At 32.1% G+C, this 21,042-nt stretch overlaps 2 non-coding genes across 2 annotated transcripts; one reads left to right on the plus strand and one right to left on the minus strand.

The window, feature by feature from the left end:
- Positions 1–7,230: 7,230 nt before the first annotated feature.
- Positions 7,231–7,315, minus strand: Trnay-gua. The gene is given in 2 exon segments: positions 7,231–7,266; positions 7,279–7,315. It is a non-coding gene; the product is annotated as a tRNA-Tyr (tRNA).
- Positions 7,316–16,634: 9,319 nt separating this feature from the next.
- Trnal-uag lies at positions 16,635–16,714 on the plus strand. Its single transcript has one exon. It is a non-coding gene; the product is annotated as a tRNA-Leu (tRNA).
- Positions 16,715–21,042: the final 4,328 nt, after the last annotated feature.

Raw genomic sequence — 21,042 nt, forward strand, 5'->3', positions numbered from 1 at the left:
ACCATAAAGTTGCAAGTACATTTCGTACTAGTAGCTTTCTTTGTTGTTAGGAGTGTATGCTACCTGCTGCAAATTGCTTATTTTCCACTCGGCAGGATGTCCATATCTTTCAAACGACTGAATATTTAACTTTGTAATTTATGTATGGTAAAGTTCAGGACATAAACTATCTTTCATATGTTTCGAAAACACGATTCCATAAAATTTTCTCGATACAAAAAAAATCGCAAAGTTACCTCTATTTTTGTATTAAAACCTTAATATCTCAGTAAATATACAAGTTATGGACTTGAGATTAAGCATGGTAATTGAAATAAGTATGAAGAACGTTTTATATGTTGCGTTTTAAAATAATAACTATTGATAATGTTTGTGTGGAGAAAATACATATAATTCGCGCGATGAACAACCAAGCGGTCTCAATTCTCATGTATATTTAGTACGGGTGAAACCTGAATTTGAGCTGAGGTAGTGTAGCCCCTTAATAAATAAATGATTGGCGAGGCCTTTATTTTTTAGGGACAAAGGATTTAAGTATGATCAAAGTGTAATTACGTCTATATCAGATACTCTGATCTAATGTATTGAGCTCTACCGACGTACCTTGATGAAGTGTATGTCAAACAAGTTTCGTTCCTGAGTACCATCGACAATGCATATCATAAAAGGCTAACTTTCATGATACTAATAAAATATTGCTATCATTTAAAAGACCTTGTTTGGTTTAATTTGAAATTCAATCAATATTATTTAATTTATAAATGTATAAACAAAATATAAGATGTAACAAATTTAAAGGAGAGAATGCGAACACATTACTGCTCAAAATGCGTAAGCGATTTACATAGCACTTACGACGTTTTCACAAAACCATCCATCGTCGATAAAACAAATAACAATAGCCTTTTTCCCTGTGATTTTCACACACAATTTTTGTTTTTAATTTATAATTATTTAAATTTGGATTATTATTTGAAATGTTTTTGTAAATACTATTATATGTATTTACAAAAGCATATTTACAAAATCATTACAAACAAAATTAACTAATAATATAATAATAAACGTTATACTTTTACTAAAAATACTCACAAAGCTTCGTGTGTCTTATTTCAACTGTAAACCCTAGACAGAAATTACTTAAAGAAATATACCATTAACCGCCCTTCATCAGCGAAACAGGCTCTATTTACAAAAAGATAATTCTAAACACCGACGGATGTGGAGATACTTTTAACAAATGAAAAAAAAAACTTCGTCCAAAATCTCCGTGATTTATAACTCCGCCGAGATTTGAACTCGTGACCGTGAGTCGTTATTTTATTTTACGTTTGTAAAATTTTCTCCCTACATTATTTTATGTACAAAAAAGTTTGTAAATATTTTAATGACAGTCGGGATTTTATTTTGTAAATACGTGTATATAGCTGGCCTTATTAACTGTTATATTTTGACGTTATAACGCCTTACAAATCTATGAACACCGGAAAAAGTGTCACGTTTCGCCTGAGCCTGAGCGTGCTAGCGAGAGCACGGAACAAGCGATAGAGAGGCACGATCGACTCAAGCGTTGACTTATAACACATTTATCCTTGTTCTCGTGTGACCTCAGAGCTAGCAGTTCGAAAAAATTGTAATTTTCAATTATCTTCTTCTGTGTATTATATGTGTTATGTGGTACAAAATAATCATAATTCAGAGATAATAATTCAATTCAATTCATATAAGTATGCAATTTTACATCAATGTTTCTTTATGACGTTATCACGAAAACTATCGTCCGTAAACCAACTTTACAGACAACCAATTTTTTTCATGACTTTATTGATTTGTTTTATAAAAACCTTGTCCTGACGACGTCGAACACAAATAGAAAATTATCCAATTTGTTGCCGTTGTTCGAAAGTCATGCGCATATACAACACTCTTTGAGAGACTGCCAGACTGCAAGGTAAATGTAACCTGCCCCTTACCCCAGTTAAATTTTTCTTAATAGTAAATATCCATGACAGCAGATGATTTATATAATTAATAAAAAAATCTTAAATATGGGCGAATAATACATAAGTACTATTTTTATTTATTTATGTCTTTTATATTTGCTCTATATGTGTATTTTCATTGATTATCTCTACATAGTAAATATATATATATTGATTTCCGAACGCCATCATTAGAGTCTGTAGGTAAACGTGTAGGTAGTTGATAGCCCAGCGCATCTATCTTTCCGTTTCGGTTACTCGAACCTCGTCATTACATTGATTTTATTTCCGATAAATCTACGCTAAAATATCGACATTAGTACAATATTAGTATGACAAAACAATAATAGAAAAAGATAAAAAAAGTACTACAAATATTTACAAAATACATACCATTTTAATTACATAATCAAAAAGAAACCCTTCTACGGTTGTTCTACCCATTTCTTTTCATTTATTCCTTTTCGGATAGGAATTAACTTGAAGCGTATTGTAAATTTGTTTAGTACGAAACGTTCGCTTCATTTTCGTCGGAACCGTGTTTTTTGACTATCCTTCCGTTCCCCGAGGAACCCTTTCCTTTTACGAGGGATAATTGTACTTTGTCTGTGTAAATAAAATTGGAATATACATCTATTCTTTCACAATACTTAGTTTATTTTAATTGACTTGTGTACAAAAAAGCATATTTGCAAATAAGAATGGACTGATGAGGATTTTAATCCCTATATAATGTTATAAATATGAATGTAAATTTGTTCGTTACGCTATCACGCGAAAACTACTTAACCGATCATTATAAAACTTTGTACACACATACACATATTCTCGGAGGTATTAGAAGTAACATACTATACTTTACCTGACTTACTTTTACTTTGATACTTTTTACTAAAAATAATTCAATGCGAGCGAAGCCGCGACTAAAAGCTAGTAGGTCATAAGTATTCTTTTTTCTATAACATTCTCAACAAAAATTTCGGTCATCTGACCCAAGGCAAAGCAACTTTTTATCTGTATCTATATCTATAGGAAACAGATAATAATATAATAAATACGGACCTACTACGAGTAGAAGTATGTCATCTACACAAATAAATAAAATTGGAGTGTCTGTTTGTAACTTTAAATTAACCGCTTTTTACTAAATGGATATGGGTGTACACGGTAGATATACTAAAATAACATTTTTTACAATTTTGGTCTGTCTGTCTGTCTGTGTTTGTTCCGGCTAATCTCTGAAACGGCTGGACTGATTTTGACGGGACTTTCACTGGTAGACAGCTGATGTAATAAGGAACTTATGCTACTTTTATTTTGGAAATTTATTTATTTTGTAACTCTGCGAACTGAACAATAACCTTTTCGTTAAATTCCACGCGGACGCGGCGAAATCGCGGGAACGGCTAGTATTAAATAAATATAACAACTAGACCCACCAATCAAACTTATAACCCTAGAACGGAAAGCTGATGTTCTAAGTGCTATTTATTTTTATGTGTTACTACTTTTATGTGTTTTATGTGCTACGACGTCGTCTGCGTGAACACTATACAGCACCAAAAATACCTACGATTATACATTTTAAAATAACATTCATTTACCCGTTTCTTCTTTACATTTCATATCTACAGAAAAATCTCATAGATGGCGCTGCTTTAAAGTTGTCTTGTCTACTTATATTCATTTAATTATGTTTATCGGCTTAGTTACTTATATTGCGTGATTTTTATAGTGTGAAGCTAGCTTATATAGCATGGTTATTAACATAATAACAACAACATTCAAATATGCGTCGTTAGATTACACGTTGTTACAGAATGCGTTGAGGAAATAAAGATTCACTGCTCGTTCCCGGTAGGTGATAGCATGATAATATGTAGCCTATATGTTGACCCGACTTCTTAATAATATTCGTGCCAAATTTGAAGTAAACCCATGCTGTCCTTTTTGAGTTTATCCCGGACATACATACAGACAAACAGACAAACAGACATAAATTCTAAAAACTATATTTTTGGCTTCAGTATCGATTGTAGATTACAACCCAAGTATTCTTTAAAAAAAATATTCAATGTACAGTTTTGACTTTCCTACCATTTTATTATAACTATAGATTTTTTACTAATTTTCAAAAATTAAATAATACTTATTTGTTTTTCCATAAAAATCTGTCTCGTCTGTTTATTATTGTTATTAAAGATACTTGTACGTGTGTTTCTCACACTTGGACAAGTAGACACAAGAATTGTTGTTAATTTGTAATTACTCAAATTACTATTGTTGCCATTTATAATTTATCTATGTTGATTCATATAATTAGTCTGTGGGTTTTGTTTTAGTCTGCGCCATTGTTGTAAGCTGTGTAACATTAATTTATTATATTACGCAGTGGCGTAGCTAGGGGGACAAGGGCCCTGGTGCATAGGGAAAGAATCGGGCCCTCCTCCCCTCTTTCCGCGTTGTTTGAACTTGTATTGGCCTTTAAAATTATTGATAGGAATAAGAATAGGAAGCAGTGAGTTGAAAATGATACAACGTTAAGAAATTGATACAACAGTCAGCGACACGCCTAGCGTCAACTATTGTAGTACGTCCCAGTCCCTGATCCCAGAAAGTTGAAAACATCGCCACAAATATCATAAATGAGAACTGATGCAAGGCAAGAGCGAATGAAAACTTCCCTAAAAAGTTGATGGGTGGAATTGGCGAATTGATCTCACGACCGTCAAGCATGTGAGCTTATCGCTGATCCAATGTGCTACGGGCGTACTCATCCAAACTACCAAATAACTGAAATAACGATAACAAACAGCACATGCTTATCGAGGACGCTTGGCGCATGTGTTGAAAATGTTGAATAAGGAGTTCTATAATTGGTGATGTTTATTTGAAAAAAAAAATAAAAAAAATCTTGACTCGAGGCTCGAGCCTGCTCACAAGATTTTTTTTTAATTTTTTTTTTTTTATTATTTTTTTTTTCAAAGCTGAGGTTAGAGGGCCCCCTGAGCTCCGGGGCCCTGGTGCACTGCACCACCTGGCCCTATGATAGCTACGCCACTGATATTACGTCCATTTTGGTCAGCACAACTAAAGCACGTTTAATCGAAACCTGTTATTTAAAACAATTGTTCTGTATATTATACCTAATGAATCAATTTTGAACCAAATTTGGTTTTAGGTATCCTGTAACTGATCATATCTATACTATCAGCCAACAGCAACTCATTTGGCAGTTTTTAACTAAGCTTACGGATTAAAAAAATTTATTTTTTAATAAGAATCCTTCTTTAATACAATCCATCATCATACTTTGAAAAAAGGCGTCAATTCTTGAGATAAGCACGTTTCGAAAATAGAAAACCGATGAAAAGATAACTTTTCATTCTTTTTTCATTTTATCTTGCAACTAAACTACCATTATACATGTTTTATCTAGCACAATAGTTACTGATAAGATTCGGTGGGAGGTAAACTAAGCCCCTAATCTATTGTGTGACATTCAATTTTGGATATGCAGGTGCGAACAGAAATATTTAAGAGATAAAGTAAAGTTTGTTGGTTAAAAAAAAATACCATAAAGATGTCCTACTTTTTCATACGATTATATGTCAGATATCTTTATCAGAAATTGAAACAGGCTCCTATCATCATTCATATCAAAAACTTCGCTATATACAAAGACTCAATTCCGCCCATTACGATGATTAATTAAAACGATTACCAACCCACTGCTGGATATAAGCCTGTTTCTCCATGTAGGAGAAGGATTTGAGCTGAATCCACCACGCTCCACTGCGGGTTGGTGGATATATTCCCTACTATGAGTAACGATTGCTATCAGATAGTTATGATACCAGCCGGGACCGCATGCCTTACGTGCTCTCCGAGACACGGTGAGGAGACCCACTAGGACAGAAATCCAAAATGAAAAGATATATTTGTAAAAATACATATCCATCCCGAGCGGAAATTGAACCCGCAAACCGTCAGTATTTTAGGCAACTACACGCACCACAAAGAAGTTAATTAAGACGCTATTTTTAAATATAAAAAAAAAACATCTTTTTCTAAAATATCTAATAGAAAAGAAAATAAAGAACAATCTATAACGAAATTTCTAAGCATTTTCCAGTCCATCAATCCCTTTTGATATTTCCAAAGTGAGGAAACATTTAAAACAAATCGGTCATGAACTTCACCAAACATCGAAAGTCCATCAAAGGCTGACATAACAGGATCTTTATCAAAAGGATAGTAATTAGTCGAATCCCAAAATTTGACCTTTCTAAAGGTATCTAATCAAAATGTGGCGAAATGTAACCGAAGAAAACATTTTAATCAAATCACTGTCATTTTGAAAACGTGACTAAGTTTATTTACGCGTATAGAAACTTGATTCTTAAAATTTTGGAATAAGGACGAAATTCGTATCTTCGTTTTTTGCCAATAAATCTAATATAGCTGTGTAAGAATGTTTGTCGCATACTAAATGTTGAACCGTCAACCCACGGAATTTATTTGAAATAAAGGGAATTATAACATAGTAGGCGTTCTTATTGATTAAATAATGACACAAATTTAAAGTTATACTAATTATCGATTAATTAAACTAATAATTTAGTATTAAATATGAATGTTGAAACTGAAATGTAAAATGTGCTTTTTATGATTAGCTAAGTCGTAAAAGCACGTTTTACAGTTTTTAATGGCAAAGACATTAAATAAGATCTAATAATTTCGATGCGTTACATATTAATACTATTTCAATGTTGAGAATTTTCGATAGACTACTTCCAAATTTTTACATCATATTATATAGAGGTCAGCAGTTACATTCATCACAAAGCATCGCATGACGCTGTATCATAATACAACGCTCTTCACACCACCACAAGGCATCATACAGCAACAAACATTACCACACAACACTGACATTGCGTACACTTATTTTTATTATAAACAGATGTTGCTTTTGACTTATTGATAACCTTTGATTATTGCGTAACACGTACAGAACTTTAAAAATTTTATAACAAGTAAATTATTTCTTAAAAAAATTGTAACGTTCTCATATAGATAAGAGTATCTGATAATAATAATAATTGATACTCTGATTTACACTCGGTATATAGATTCAATTAAACTTTGAAAAAAAAAAGGTATTGTAAAAAATAAATATATTAAAATTAAAAATCGTATAAAAATAAAAGATTTCATTTAATCTGGTTTAGTAGACGCAAAAAATTCCTTCGAGCCGGATTTGAACCAGCGACCTATGGATTACAATCGACCGCTACAGTCCACCGCTCTACCAACTGAGCTATCGAAGGCTTGACGTAGTAATTGACTTACAAGTACGTATTCTATGAAACTTTTACAATTCAATTAAAATGTGTTAAATCGAATAATAATTTAAACAATTGTGACATTAATTACTCTAATTGAAACATAAAAATCCTTGGATTTTCAATCACACTGAACACGTAACGAATCTCCAGTTTCTGTATTTTTTTTTGTCGTATCCATTCCACACGACAGACAAATTATTTTTGGCAAAAAGGCATAACTATAAAACATTAAGCAAAGCTTTAAAATTAAATTCTTACAGTGTAGTAAAAAACTTCACATTATGAAACATGTGATGATAAAACTTTCACTATTAACAATTTAACTTTGTCTCTAGATAATATCACACATATAGGTTACTTTATATTCTAAAATTACATAATACGCCACATTACAATTTCTGCAAGATTTTATTTATTTAGTTTCACTTTTATATCAAAAGGTAGACGCTGTTGTGTGATATTACTGCCATTGTTTAACTACCATCGTGGCAAAAAACGGTCTACCTGATGGTAAGCGGTTGCCATAATCTATGGATACCCATGTCAATACAATAAGTTTGAATTTTGTTTGCTTATTTTATTTGCTATATCCAGTCCGTGCTGGTTCACATGATTTTTTCTAATGTTTACGCGAATTACACTCATTATAATGACTTCGAATTTTTTGTTTGGTTAGTCATTCCAAGCGATATAAAAAAAAAGTTGATTGTTTACACCCAATCACAACTTTACCACAGCTATTGCAAATAGAAAGATCTTTTTTTCTTTCTATTTTATATGATAGATTTTTTTATGTCAATACCTGTATGGTTTTTTTACATATGAAGGTGTAAACTTGAATTGTACGAAAAATTATCATAAATATTTGGAAAAACAAAACTGCACGCCTCCACGCACTACGAAACTACTAAAACGATTGTTTACAGTTTATACTTAGCAGTGCCCTCTACTAGCTTGATTGTAATATAATAAATGATAATCACTATTTATTTTGACAGAATATGACATTGTCAAATTTAAAAGTTGAGTTAACATATTCTACCTATTATTTTGGTTTACAAATATTAGTTCCACACAAATAATTAATTATAATTTATACATTGTCAAATAAACAAAAAAAAATCATGTCAATAGAAAAATATTAATAATATCTAATTAATAACAAAATCAATGTCAAATTTAATCATTCAACTAGTCATGAACATTATATATAGTTTATTTAACAGAAATACAGAAATTACTTTTCTGAATACTACTAGTGGTAAATCCTTATAAGAACCTCATATTTTACTATATATTTGAATTTATATATTCTATTTTTTTATATATATAGCCAACTTTTGCATTGGCATATATAGCTCAGTTAAGGGACAAATGATCGACCATACAACGATTATAAGTTCGATTCATCATTACAGCCTATACAGTCCACTGCTGGACATAGGCCTCCACAAGTTTACGCCAAAAATAACGTGAACTCATGTGTTTTGCCCATAGTCACCACGCTGGGCAGGCGGGTTGGTGACCGAGTACCGGTAAGTTCGATTAGTTGATTTGGTTCTTGAAAATAGCCACAGATGGCTCTTATACTGTATTATTGTGAATTTTCCAGCTTTCATATTCAAAAGGCTTCTTAGTTAATAGTTCCCTGATACAATAAAGAAAAACAGCTTATTCCGTCAAGTGATTTTCGCGCTATTTTACTATCATCCGTACATCCAAAACGTTGTCGTCCAACATAATATTTTTTAACTGATTCTTTTTACTATTATAGTAATCAAAAATCTATAACTTGATGTGTTTTCTGTAAAAAAAAGTGTATTTTTTACAGCATATTAATTTTTTTTTCACTTTTATGAAAAAATATAGAGGTTTTAGGGTAAGCACTCGACGTATTTTTCCTTTTTTAAGAGTAAAGCACAGCCTCCTAGGCACCTATAGTACTTTCAATAGGGAAGATGAGTTTCAACGGTCAAGGGTGTGGAATCCGATGATTAGGTTATACAAACCCATGAAGAGTGATATAAACAATTCGCGAATCGATACGGTGAGTGTCGTCTGTAAAACACGTGATCGAGTGTAGAAAAGTGTGTGCGTAAAGCGAAAAACAATGGTAGGGGTGAAAGTAACAATGGTAGTGGTGACCAGTGTTTACGCATAAAACGTGTGAGAAAGAAGGTAGTCCGGTATGGACATTGCTAAAGCCGTCAAAATCTACCCACAAATTTCAGTCTCGCGAACAAGACATTCCCAGTTAATGTAGAAATATCGCTCCGCAAAATGAAAATAAAAAACATGGTAAATATCCAGTTTATAAATAGTTTTAGTAATATAAGTAACCATGTTAGTCTAAAATCTTTTATAATGATTAACATAAAATAAAATCTTAAAGCTTACAAACCAGTGATCACTTCACATTAACTGTAATTAATTTATTAAAATCTAACAAAACTTTGATAAACTACAACTGAAAAGTGCCTTTTGAAGCCTACTTGGATGAAGAAATTTTTGAGGTTCATTTGGAATACTTTTTTTTTTTTATTTATTTATTTGTAACATTAAGAAAAGCATACATCAAATTATATTTACTTGCAAAAGCCCATAAGCTTGTCCGCAAGTAACAGTCTCTCACATTTTACATAAGACTTGTAATATATTGCTATAACATTTACAATCTACAGTGGTTACAAAAAACATATTTATACTACGCTTAGATAATTTTTGCTAAACAAAGTTTTACGTCTACCCTACTTATACCTAAGAAGACGAAGTATGAAGTGCAACAGGTGTGAAATAGTTCACGTAGTTCCCCTGTGATAATAAGCTTCCGGGCCACTTGATTCACGAAATACATAAAAAAAAGTTAAAAGAAGCTATCTTTTTATTTAAATACAACCATTCCGCAACTGCTTCACTTGCGTTGCTTACACGATTTAGACTGTCCCGTTGTCTCCAATTAAAATATAGTCTTTGTCACTCAGTGACAGTGTATAATTTTACTGACGACAAAGTTTAAATCGGTCTGTTATTTTTACTTTCTTATTATAATACTAGCTGTGCCCGCGACTTCTTCCGCGTGGAATTGAACAAAACAGTTATTGTTCAGTTCGCAAAGTTATAAAATAAATAAATTTTTAAAATAAAAGTAGCCTAAGTTACTTCTTACTATATCAGCTATCTGCTAGTGAAAGTCCCTTCAAAATCGGTCCAGCCATTTCGGATATTAGCCAGAAAAAAGGACAGACCGACAAAAATTTAAAAAAAATGTTATTTTGGTATATTATGTATCGTGTATACGTACATCCATATGAATTTTAGTAAAAAGCTGTTATTTTAATATTACAAACAGACACTCAAATTTTATTTATTTGTATAGATAAGTATAGAAAAATTCAATATTATCAAAAATATAGGAATATTTTACATTTATTTAGCAACGTAAAGTTTTATTTTTTGTTTATGTAATTGCTTCGACACTTGTCCGTAAAGACGTATCTCGAAAATAAAATTGTCTCAAAAGGTCAAAGAGTACGTGACAAATACATACTAAGGGAAGACATGTGCTTAGTACATGGTTTTTGTCGACCACATGTGCCCTGTGTCGTTTTAGTGCTTTAAGGTGATGGTTCACTGAAATTATAGCGCTATAACATTTTGTTTATTAAGGCCATCGTCAAGACGGGTCTTTTTTATTGAATAATACGTCTTATACTGTTGGTTACGATTATGATATTGTTACCATTATGAAATTGTTACGATTATAATAATAAATGCAGCTTCCTTTAAAACGTCCATCGAATGAAAAGGCCAAGAATTCCCATCTTTAAATCATGATAATCAGTAAACAAAAACTATAACTAAGCCTCCGTGTCTTAAGGAAAATTTTTCAGAATACTAAAAAATCAATTTAAATATCTAAACTATCAATTCGTAAATCATAGTATAAGAAGCTCTATCACAGAAACCTATACCTAAAAAGCTTTCGTCGATTATCGTCTTTCCCGTTGAAATATATGTAGTTACTATAATATACTATAGCGTTAAATAGCATTATACTCAATGGATAACAAGTTTAACTATCCAAACGTTATATTCCATCGTGAAGAGAATTTTTGTATAGTTTTTGTTGACATTCACCACCGGTGCTTACACTGTACATTGATCAAAGTTTTTGTTCCTATTGTTATTCCTTGTCGCACTGTTTATTATACTTTAGCTTTTTCTATTATTTTAACTAAGATGTGTTTATTTATTTGTCAATAATTTTTATTTATTTATTTATACTTTATTGTACACTACAACTACATTTTAAACAATAAACACATTAAAAAAAATATTTACAGACTGTGAAGCACAATGGGCGGACTTATGGATATTTAGCCATTTCTTCCAGACAACCCAAATAATAAGTAAATATAAGCTAAACAATCAATTTTTTTCACTAAAATGAAAATTTCGGTGATCCTTAAATACATGCAGTACAAATAAAACGAGATTCACGATTTCAAGATTTCACTCCCAGAATAAGAAAAATGTATTTAAAAAAGGCACAAATAAATGCAATATTTTTATGACTTTCAAAGTAATTTAATGCCCCTCTTTGCTAATTTATTCACTTATTTTCAAGTATACGCTGGAATAAATATTTTCTAGACATGTCGATAATATGATAAAAAAACAAGCAAACATGTATCATTATATATTAAATATATTTATAACAGCAAAATCTGACAGTGTCGGACTATCCTAGCCAATTCGAGATAGTTTTAGAACTGCTGGTCTGAAATTAAACTATTATAATAAAACGCACGCCGATAATTGAACAAATATTTTATTGAGTACAAATGGCATGAGCAACTAAGAGCCCGTGGATGTTGTTAATATAATTAACACATTTACACCCGTGCGAATATTTCGCAATAAATAGCTATAATAATTGTCACTTGACAGAATTACAAAAAAAAAAAGTATTTATACGCGAGTTGATTTTAAATTTAATATAAAGTTTACCAACCGTCAATCATGTTGACATTGTTTCAAAATTAAAACCAATTTACTATATTTATTTAATGTAATATAATTTTAATAATTAATCAATTTACAAAAACAAAACCAATAATTCATTTTTTAGTTCTTGACGCTGGTAGAGCAAGCAAATATTTATAAAATGATATATAATTTATGTGGAGTGATTGTGAGTTTTTTTTTTCTAAAAAGGGGGGCAAATATCTTAACCTTTACGTATTAATATATATGATATATACTCGTATTTTCTAGAGATAAACCTCCTTTTATATATTTCTACATACATAGTAGCAAATATATACTTCTACATCTAATAGCGAAAAACTTATAATAAATACACTTACAGTAAAAATACGTTTAAAAATGACGGACACTCCACTCACCTAATCCTTTTACTAACCTTGTACAAACAACACACCGTATGTTATCTAATCTTCAAGTAGTCATAGGCTCTCAAAATATTGTAAAAACTATTAAAGATGTAAAAATACTAAATATTAAATATTTGTAATCTTTCTTTTTATGTTAATTTTCCATAATTTTGTTATTAGAGGCTAAACAAAATATTATAATCATACACGTATGTTGTTGTTATTGTTGTTCACGGGCTCTTTTCCGCAACTCGACGTCTTGGTGCGCCTTTTTTGCGTGATGATCGGCTGGTGGGCACTATTCGTGCCAGCCTAGCTTCTTGAGGAAGCCTAGCAGACCCTTCACGTTGCCGACGACTTCCTGGAGCAACCTCGGTGTCCCAAGGTGTAGTGCCCTGTAGTTCGCCACGCCACCGCATTCCAGCAGGATATGTGAGGCCGTTTCTTCTGCCTCCAAGCACGCTCTGCACAGGGGGTTGTCTGTAACACATAGATTGTGTAAGTGCTTGTTAAGCAAGGCATGTCCGGTAAGAGCCCCGACCAGTAGTCGGAGCTGGGCTCTTTCATAACCGCGAAGTTTGCGGGACAATCCTGGGTTGATCGTCGGAAGAGCTTCCTTGATCTGCCTGCAAGATCATACACGTATTAAGAGCTTTAAATTTTGTTAAAATTTCAATGCAGTGTTGGTGTAAGAGAAACAAAAACAAATATACCTACTTTTTGAACAAAGTTCGTTGTGGACGATGCGGAGGGGTAGCCTAGCCGGCAAAAATCATCCGCAACGAAAATGCAGTAAGATTTGTATGTATTGTTTATATACGTTCCCTATACAGTGCTTATATATTAGACTACGTGATGACTATTTCAGTTACGCTTCAGCCTGTAATATCTAGGGTGTTCTCACCGTGCCTCGGAGAGCACGTTAATCCGTCGCTTCCCGTTATTATCATATACACCTGATAGCGATCGTTACTCATAGTAGGGAAAATGTCCGTAAATCCGCATCGGAGCAGCGTGGTGGATTATGCTCTGATCTTTCTCCTACACGGGAAAAGAGGCACATGTCCAGCAGTTGGATATTACAGGCTGAAGCGTAAAGCACGTTGCGTATATGCGTCTTACGAAACCAAGCAAAACTTAAATTGAATAATTGAGATTACATCGAGTGTGAAATTATTCAAATAACCGATTAACATTAAAAACAATAATAATAAATAACAATTGTATTGATTTTTATATCTTAAAAGTCTTGCTTCGTACTAAAGAAAAAATCACAAATAGCTAGCAAATGATTTAATTTTTTTTTTCAATTAAATAAATAATTTATATTTTTCAATTATATACAGCTAATTTCCTAGCTTATAATATTAGTTTATACTTTCTTAAATATAGTAATACTTTCTAAATCGCCTTAAGAAGCCTTCCTAATATCAAGCTTGCGTTCAGAAATCGGATCCTGTTCTCCGAAAAATATAATTTAGTATTTTGTATTGTTACCGCAGTACAAAGGAGCGAAGTAAGTCGGTATCAGGAAACGTATCTTCGGGCACAACAATGGGATTGGCTTCGTCGCATTCTGTGGTAAAAGCTTCATGTCTCTCACACTTAATCGCATGTTACGCTCAAATAAATAGATTAGGTAAATCTTCACTTACATAAAAGTTACTAGGATGATTATGGATTATTGCTGGATATTGCTGTATAATTTAAAGTTTGACAGAATTTTTTGTATATCTCTTAATTACTAACTCTTCGTTACAATGATATAAGTTGTATTACGGATTAACTATGTAATTTGTATTATATAAATATATTTAAGTTTTTCTACAGTATAAAGAAGATAAATTACCAAATACCCAACCACCAGTACCCAAACTATTACCCAAAGGCTATCTGGAAGAAATCGGTATTTAGCGATAAGATCGCCTTTGTACATCTTGTATTGTATCTTTCTTTATATGTGTCTGTATTTCGGTGTACATTAGGAATAAATAAATAAAATAAATAAATAAATTACGTGCGTTCCACCTGATTTAAAGCAGATACTGATACCTATGGACGCCAGCGACACTAGGGGCATTGCAAGCCCGTTCCCGAACCTAACCCCTTACCAACCTCCAGATTATCTATAAATTTGTAATATTAGTACATACATATTAAATATAATCTAATGTTAATAAAGTATCACCCCTAGCAGATGATTCCGGAGAACTAGCAACTGGTCACTTTGCACGTTGATACAAACGGAGTGAATATAAAGTAAGTAGAGTGCAGAAAATAGGTTTGAGACAAAATATTTAATTAAACCATATTCTTATAATGCTGTATTGTCCAGATTTAGTGTGTGAAGTTACATTTGAAGTTAAGAATCGATAGTCATATAAGACGCCCGCTATGAAAAAAATATAAAATCTACTGAACGAATGACCTCTTTACGTTTTGGTTAACGTCATCTATCGGAACCCAATATTCGAAATCGCCACGTTCGAAATACAAAAATGTATTGAACAAATTCTAATAAGGCATCACGTTGCTTTCCTCGAAACCATTATTTCACCAATCAAGAACTACTTTCTAAAAACGTAACTTACGACTTATAATAGTGTAACAGAAAACATAAACGTCAAAATGGGTAAAAGTGCAATGATCATTTACTCAAGTAATATATCGTAAATTCAGTAAATGTGCATATTTTGTGTAGTTAGTTATAAATATTATAATTCAGCCTTTAAAATCCCACTGTTGGGCATATGTTTCCTTCTCCTTTAGAAGAGTCAAAGCTTAATGCATGCTGGCAGATACACATAAATATTAATTATTAAAAAATATTGGTAAAAAATAAATGTAGGCGTTTTTAAAAAATACAGGAAAACTATAAAAGTTATCTTTTCTTTTAATTTTATATCACGTAAATCCAATAAATTGGCATATTTTGTTTAACATAATGATAATAAATAAAAAAATAATAAAATGTATCTCATAAAAAGTCTAACTATACCCGTTCAAATAATTCGCACTAAATAAGTATGTATAAATATTATTGTGCTGTGTGGTTACGGCATTAAAGAATATAGCCATCCCCTCTTTTCCCGTGGGTATCGTAAGAGACGACTAAGAGATAACACAGTTCCACTACCACCTTGGAACCTAAAAAGCCGACCAATTGCGGGATAATCACCCAACTACTGGCTTTGAAATACACAGGCCGAACATGGGCAGCAGCGTCTTCGGTGCGACAAAGCAAGCCCTTCAGTCACCAACCCGCCTACCCAGCGTGGTGGCTATAGGCAAAACACATAACTTCAACTTCTTGATCTTTCGTGATCTTTTGTGAACTTGTGGAGGGAGGCCTATGTCCAGCAGTGGACAGCGATAGGCTGAAATAACGATGATGATGATGATGATGATGATGATGATGATGATGATAAAGTGTAATAATTATCACTGTACAAAATTACAAAAACGTATTTATACATGAGTTGATTTGAAATTGAACAAAAAATTTACCAACCGTCAATCATTTTGACGTTGTTTAAAATTAAAGCCGTCAGATGGCAGCATTGCTGTATCGTGTCTCATTGTGTATCTGTGTGTATAATTTTAATCATTAATTTACAAAAACAAAAGTAATAATAAATTTCTTGGTTGTGAATGCCGGTAGAGCAAGCAATTATCTATAAAATGATATATAATTTATGTGGAGTAATTGTGAGGTTTTTCTCTAAAAAGGGAGGAAAACACCTTAATCTTAGAGTATTATTAATTGATGATATGATGATAATATTGAGAAATAAATATTGATATACATAAATCCTCAAAAGAATTAGTTAAGAACGAACAGAATTGTATTGACGTAGTTGACTGAGCGATTTTACTGTTTCCGCTTATCGCAATCCCCGTCATGCGGCAGCGTGGCCGAGCGGTCTAAGGCGCTGGTTTTAGGCACCAGTCCGAAAGGGCGTGGGTTCGAATCCCACCGCTGTCAATAATAATTTTTTCAAATGATATAGTGTTCATTATGAGAAAAAGGTTCTTTTTAAATTCTATATTTTATTTATTCTTCTCACTAAATTAAACCAGTCAAAAATTATTCAAAATTATTTTTACCAATAGTTATTGTCCATTATTTTCATCGCAAAAAATACTTATAGCAACACGATAGTTACAAGTTTACTTCTATCAGTAGCATCTCGATTCTTTGTAACCTATATAAGTATAATGTAATCCATATAATGTAATGGATCTTCTTGTAATCTTACTATTTTAGTTTTTATCTATAACGTAATAAAAAAAACTATTATCTTCTCTTTATAGCATAATGTATACATTCTAATAAATCAACCTATTCTAATAACTATAACAAATTTATAACCTAATAATTGTGTTTGCTCGCAAACGAAAAAAAAACCGACTTCAATTACATCGACGAGTAGTACAATGTAGATCGACGAAAAAATAGTCAAGTAACTGCGCGTTATCAAAGATTACTCAAAAAGTACTTATCAGATCTCGATAAAATTTATATGTGACCACATGATAAACACCAGCTTTCGATTAAATTAAAAATTATCAAAATCGGTACACCCAGTAAAAAGTTATTACGGATTTTCGAGAGTTTCCCTCGATTTCTCTAGGATCCCATCATCAGATCCTGGTTTCCTTATCATGGTACTAAACTTGGGATATCTCCTTTTCAACGAAAAAAGAATTATCAAAATCGGTACATCCAGTAGAAAGTTATGTGGTATAATAAAACGTAGGTCGACGAAAAAAGCGTCAAGTAAAAACGCATTATTAGATATAGCTTGAAAAGTAGTGGTTAGATCTCAAATAAATTTAAATGGGACCAATTGGCACTCACCTCCTTTCGATCAAAAGAAAATTTGTCGAAATCGCTCCACCCAGTCAAAAGTTCTGATGTAACATACATGAAAAAAAAAAATACAGTCGAATTGAGAACCTCCTCCTTTTTTGGAAGTCGGTTAACAAAAATACAGCACCTACAAGATGTACAAACTTATCTATACTGAAAACGCTGTAATAATAATGTTCAATCTGTATTCGTAAGTAAATAAATAAATAAATTATAATTATTAATATTATTAAATAAAAAACCAGCAATAGATAGGCGAGCAATATATTTATAGGAATACTCATATGGATACTCATCCGTGTCATTTTGAAATACATACTAACGAAGATCAGTTATAATAAACATACTGAACCACACATTTACAAGTAATTACTTCACAACGCAAACGTGATTGAAATAATCTCGTTACGCAACAAATAAAACGTAAAACCTCGTGAAATCAATCACTAGCGAATAATGATACGGTAACTACGGGTAAATATTATATAAATTGAAATATTAAACTTTTAAAAAGGTTTCATGTAACAGGCGGAATAGACAACGTTTAATTTATAATCTCTGGTCGAATGACAAATGGCGGGAATTTTTAACGACATTTTAAAATGTATTATTAAAAAGATATTTAATCGCTGGGTAGCTTCTATAATCTGTCATTTACGTCTTGGATGCTCGTGTAGTTCGTTGCATTTAAGATCAGGGTTTGTGACCACTCCCTGTTGTATGTGTGGCTCCGGCGAAGGTTCAGCATCTCATATCATTTTTAACTGTCCGAAACCACCCTATCCTGTCTATGATCTCCTTCCTCACCAAATCCCTCGTCCTGTAAATATTTAATGTTTGTTGATGCTCCTGTTTAGTCCTCTTTGTCCTTTATTATGTAAAAGTATTAAACGTAATATAATTAAATAGTAAATTTTTCATGTCATAGTGTAGCTGTAGATAAATTACTAACCATATTCGGGTTTAATTTTTGCAATTCAATTTTTTGTGTTTTTCTAGGTTAAGGACTAACAATAAAACACCTAATATTTCTACGGTTTCAAAATTATGTTAAGGTTGTAATTTCGATCACACCGAACAATATCCTTCGTATCTTTCCCATTGTAAGTAGCGTTGGCGAAATCTGAAAAATTGACAGCCATTAATCCAAATTAATGAAATGAGATATAATTTTAAACTAAGAATACTTACAACTTATATACGTATTTACAACACTTAGGGAAAGAAAAGACAATAATTGTGTTTCCTGGAAAACGAAAAAAAAGGCTTCTTTAACATCGACCAGTAATACAACGTAGGTAGACGAAAAAATAGTCAAGTAAATACGCATTATCAAAGATTACTCAAAAAGTAGTTATCAGATCTCAATGAAATTTAAATGTGGCCACATGCTAACCATCAGCTTTCGATTAAATTAAAAATCATCAAAATGGGTACACCCAGTAAAAAGTTATGCGAATTTTCGAGGGTTTCCCTCAATTTCTCTGGGATTCCATCATCAGATCCTGGTGTCCTTATCATGGTACTTCATTTAGGATATCTCCTTTCCAAAAAAAAAAAAGAATTATCAAAATCGGTTCATAAACGACGAAGTTATCCCCGAACATACATAATATATACATAATACTAGCTGACCTGGCGAACTTCGTATCACCTTATTTTTTTCTGAAATATAATAATAACATAATATATCAAAATAAAATATAGCCTATCTTTTAAGTTGGATCAAACTGCACACGGTGTGCAAATTTGACTAAAATCGGTTAAGTAGTTTAGGAGTCCATTGAGGACAAACATTGTGACACAAGATTTATATATATTAAGATATACGGTCGAATCGAGTAAACTCCTCCTTTTTTGAAGTCGGTTAAAAATAGGTGTTATTCCGTAGTATGTGTTATAATTGTCCTTTGACAAGCAAGTTGCCTGAAAGAAATCGCTCTGTTAGCGATAAATCCGCCGTTTGTGTACTAAACGTCTTACTATTTGTTATATATTTATAACCTTTATTATTTGCAATTATGGATGTACATTTTTTTTGACGTCAATGCTTCTTTTAAATGGCTTTCATTTGAGGACTAAAAAGTCATATCTACTGGTTGAATCAGTGAATTGAGTTTTTAACTAACCAGTCAGATTCAGCCAGTAGATAATATTGTAAGTTAGTATATAAGAATTATTGATATCGAAATCCACTAGAAAAATCAAGGAATATTTTCTACAGAATACACGTGTAAAAGATGTACCTAGCTAGAGTTTTATCTTTGAAACAAGGTTGAAAACTAATTAGTTTTAAAAGTATTAAATTATACCTGACGAGCAACTATGATATATATGACTCTACGATATATAATATTTCTGATCCCTAAGCCCTTTCAAGAGCTTTTGAAGTTTACTTAAATATAGTAATTTTTGATAACAAATACATATCGCTGACTTAAATTCCAAATACCAATAAATATACTTATCATACACACACGTTCACCTGTTCTCCTAGGGGTGAGAATCGAATTAACAACCCATGGAGCAGAATTAGACTTACAATAGACTGAGCCAATCAGTTAGTCAGTAGTAATTAGCATAAAGATACAGTTAAATTGGTTATACAAACGTTAACGATATATAATGACAAGAAATAACGCAACGAAAGACGAAAAAATATGTGAAATATTTTGCAGAATTTCAAAAGTGATTTTGAAGCCTACTTGATAATGAAATATTTGAAAAGTAATGAGATTTTTTGTTTATATGACCAAATATCCACAAAAACCAACTGAATTGTCAACATTATCATCATCATCATCATTGGCCTTTGTCCGTCTATTGAACACGATTTCGACAGTGTCAGACAGACACTGTGTCGCCTAGGACACTCTTCAGGAAAACGCAGAGTTGCCTAAGCTCTGCGCCACCCTCTCGACCTCACTGGCTAGGCCCACAGGAACGACGATTCGACACATGTGGGCCAGTTCGGCTGCAGGAGTCTCTCGCATTTTAGAGCTATGCCGAATGTACGTGTGTGTGTGTCTTTAATTTTTATAGCAATGTCTTTTTATATATATTTTATAACTACGGACTTTATTTCATACTATAATTCCGCCCTGGCTTTGCACAGATATTTAACAACAATTTCAAAATATTTTTCCCCTATATAATACAAACTATGTCACCCGCAAACAGTGTAGCTTCCAAAGAGTGAAAGAATTTTTCAAATCGGTTCAGTAGTTTCGGAGCCTATTCAATGCAAACAAACAAACAATTAAATCTTTCCTCTTTATAATATTAGTATAGATAGAAACGGATGTCACATCTACTACGACCGTTTACCCAATATATCATAAAACAGATCAACTACGCTGAAAACAAAAGCCAATATATTGTTGATTAAGATAAAATTCAATTCTCTGTACCGTTATCTATATAATACGTTCATAAAATAC

Source organism: Melitaea cinxia, chromosome 1 (genome assembly GCF_905220565.1).
Source record: "Melitaea cinxia chromosome 1, ilMelCinx1.1, whole genome shotgun sequence".
Classification (NCBI taxonomy): domain Eukaryota; kingdom Metazoa; phylum Arthropoda; class Insecta; order Lepidoptera; family Nymphalidae; genus Melitaea; species Melitaea cinxia.